This window comes from Lagenorhynchus albirostris, chromosome 17, assembly GCF_949774975.1.
Source record: "Lagenorhynchus albirostris chromosome 17, mLagAlb1.1, whole genome shotgun sequence".
NCBI lineage: Eukaryota > Metazoa > Chordata > Mammalia > Artiodactyla > Delphinidae > Lagenorhynchus > Lagenorhynchus albirostris.
Window position 1 is genome coordinate 26,146,583 of NC_083111.1, and position 3,647 is coordinate 26,150,229.

The 3,647-nt window shown below is 36.8% G+C and overlaps 1 pseudogene; it reads left to right on the forward strand.

Annotated features, from left to right (window-relative positions):
- The first annotated feature begins 657 nt into the window (after positions 1–657).
- On the forward strand, positions 658–2,883 carry LOC132507943 (methylmalonic aciduria and homocystinuria type D homolog, mitochondrial-like; annotated as a pseudogene).
- Positions 2,884–3,647: the final 764 nt, after the last annotated feature.

Sequence of the window (3,647 nt, forward strand, 5' to 3'; positions counted from 1 at the left end):
CACAGCGAATTATATTCAGTATCTTTTAATAACCTGTAATGAAATGTAATCTGCAAAAAAATAAATAAATAACTGAATCACTGTGCTATATACCTTAAACTAACACAATATTGTAAATCAACTATACTTCAATTAAAAAAAAAGTCATGAGAATTATCTATCACAATCAATGTAAATTCTTCCCAGAGGGAGATTATGTTATCCAAGGCCTCAATCATTCCTACAATGTTGGGCCATAATGTCCCACCAAGATTAAAAATAACTAGTAGTACAATGGAACTTAAGACATAAATAAAAATAGCAAAAATAATAAAAATAGTTGAATAACATGGGAAAATACAATACTAGAATTATCAGACTGACATTAAAATAGCTCTGATCATTTTATCAAAGGATATAAAGGACAAATTTGTGTATTCAAGAAAAAATCCCAACTAAAAAAAATAAATTATAACTGAACCTAAGAACTCAAAGGATATATTTCAGTTTAGATTAGTACAATAAAAGTAAACTAGTGAACAAAACTAGGTCAGAATGAAATATTTATACTAATGCAATAAGAAAAATAAAAGAGTGTAAGACACAGAAAACAAAGTAACAGAAAATACTCAGGAGAAAGCCCTATATACATGTATTGATGTGCAAGAAGAGGACAGAATGGGGCAGAAGTCAAGTTTGAAGAAGTATTATCTGAGAAAGTTAAAAAAAACAATGAACAACATGAAGCCACAGATTCAAAAATCAGTGAGAACCTCCTCCCTCCCCCAAAATAAGTCTTCAGACTTATTGTTACTCATGATACTATGTCATCTATAGTTCTGCCAGGGAACACTGCCTTTCAATAACTCTCCCAAAGATTATCACTGAGCTTGTTTAATGTTGATCACAAATGCAAGTTTCATCCAGAAGGAAAACCTAAATGATATTCTGTTTTCTGTTTATATTAAATTTATGGTTTGAAAGTTTATAACATAGAAATAGAATCCACTATTCTGCTACCTCTTAAGATACAAATATAGTCTTTCTTCAGACAAAGGGCATGGATGCTTATTGCCCGTTATAAAAGGTCTGTATCCCTGTGTGTACAGGTGTCATCTGCTCTTCTTTGCACAACCAGTAGAAATTGGAGATCAGTCAGGGAACTGACATAAATATTTGTATACTCATGCTGCTTGCTCTGCTATGAGTAACAAAGATTATTTTCTGATAACCAAATGTATGATTTATTCTTGGAGAAAAATAATTAAAACAGGTTTTTCCAGTTAAGGGGAAAAATAACAGTATGAAATCATACCCTGATTACATGTTAGTTACCACATTCTCTACAATGTGGATGTGCTCATGATGTATTTAATGATAATATGAATGAACATTTGAAATTTGAAAATCACAAACCACTTGCCAATATTGTAAATTCATAAATGTTGAAATAAATACCTACAAGGAAGTAAATTTTAAAAACTGAAGCCTTTGAAAATGTTTATAGATCATCCCAAATGTTACAAATAGCGGAGCAAATAAGTTGACATTACTGCTAGTTTCCACTTAATTTCTTCATAATATGGTTGTCTGGTGTTGCATTAGTGAAGTTGCTTCCTACAACCACATGGGTACCCCAGAGACTGTGATGAACCAGTTTACAGTAGTGAAGATCATCAACAGAGGATCCTAAATGCGATAGCGTTCATCTGTCTTTCTGAGGTAACACCTCACACCAATCAGAATGGATATTTTCAAAAAATCTACAAACACTAAATGCTGGAGAGGGAGTGAAGAAGAAGGAACCCTCTTTCGCACTGTTGGTGGGAAAGTAAATCAATACAGCCACTATGGAGAACAGTATGGAGGTTCCTTAAAAAACAAAAATAGAACTATTGTATGACCCAGCAATCCCACTACTGGGCATATACCCTGAGAAAACCACAATTCCAAAAGATACATGCACCCCAATGTTCACAGCAGCACTATTTATAATAGCCAGGACATGGAAGCAACCTACATGTGCATCAACAGAGGAATGAATAAAGAAGATGTGGTACATATATACAATGGAATATTACTCAGCCATAAAAAGGAATGAAATTGTGCCCTTTGCAGAGATGTGGATGGACCTAGAGACTGTCATAAAGAGTGAAGTGCTCTATAACAGAGCCGGACTGGTTTCCTATCACCCAGGATTTTGCTCTTTAGTTAAAAGGGTTGTCAATCCCAGAGCCCTTTCAGCTGCAGGATCTTCAGGTTCTGATAAGTCTCATGTGGCCACTGCACCTACAGATATCTGCTATCGAACAGTCTTGCCTGATGAAACTATGGGACCATTTGGACCTCAGGATCAGTGATTCCAGGTTCCTGGGAACATAGGTTTTGATTGTCACCTCAATGGGACTGCATCACAGAAGAAAAGCCAAGTTCATAAACTTTACCTGATATTCTAGCAGAACCTTTAACCAGTGAAAGACATGAGTTTGTTATGGCACAATATGTGAATGAATTTCAGGGTAATGATGCACCTTTGAGCAATAAATTAACAGAGCAGAAACTTACTTTGAAAGTGCCAGAGTAGAGTGTGCAATCCAAACATGTCTGGAATTGCTGCGAAGAGATTTTGAACCACTATTTCCAGAAGTAGCCACCAACAAACTAATGATTTTGACTGTAACACAGAAAACTAAGAATGATATGACTGTAGTGAGGAGGTAGAAAATGAAAAAGAAATGCTCTTAGTAAAGTTCATCAACTGTGCTAAGGAAATTGCTATGTTGAAGGCTACTTGGCTGACTTTTTGACCCATCATCTGGTTTGTCATTTTTTGAACCATATACAAAAAAGACTTTTATCTCTGACCCAGGCATCTTATTTTATTTTCCACAATCCTTGAAATAGTAAAAGACTAACTTATTAGCTTGAAAGTGAATAAAATGTTGACCCTTCTCAGTTCTTGACAGTCTTCTTTTGAACTCTTTCAGCTATCACTGCCTTCCTAGAATGAGATCTCTTTAAATATTGATGACACCATTGTTTTCCACCTTACCACCAGTATGGAGGACTGGCAAAGGGACAATGGACGTAGGGAGGAGTGGGCCTCTTGGTGCAATGATTGTGCTTTTCATTTTTAGTAAATTTTACAGTCAACTCATGAGAGCACAATAGCTTGGAGACAAGAAAAGAAATTAATCAGAAGAGTCTGCTGACATTGCCAAATGACATTCTTAAAGACTGTCAGAAGATATAGAATGGCCACTCCTAACTGAATGTCTGACCTGTGGTGCAGAGTATGAAGAGGGTGTGGGGTGACCACCCTGTGTTTCACTGCTGGGGTCCACAGGGTAAATAATGCATGCACTCTTTCAGGAGCTCTAAACCAGAGGTTGCACTGGGGTCTAAGCATAGATAGGCCAGAGCTGATAAATGGGTACTCACACACAGCTCAAGAGCAAAGCTGCCTTCAATCCTCCAGTCTAGGGTTCTAGCACTGGTTGTCCAGAATCCTGAGGGCATCCTATGTTTTACGTGAGAGTCATCAAACTTCAGTGTATCATAGTAGTGTCACAGCCCAAAGTCCCATGATTTTCAGAAAGAAATAGCACATCATCTGGCAAGAATGACCTACACTCCAGGGTACCCTGTGCCACTAGGTCTGGCCTTGG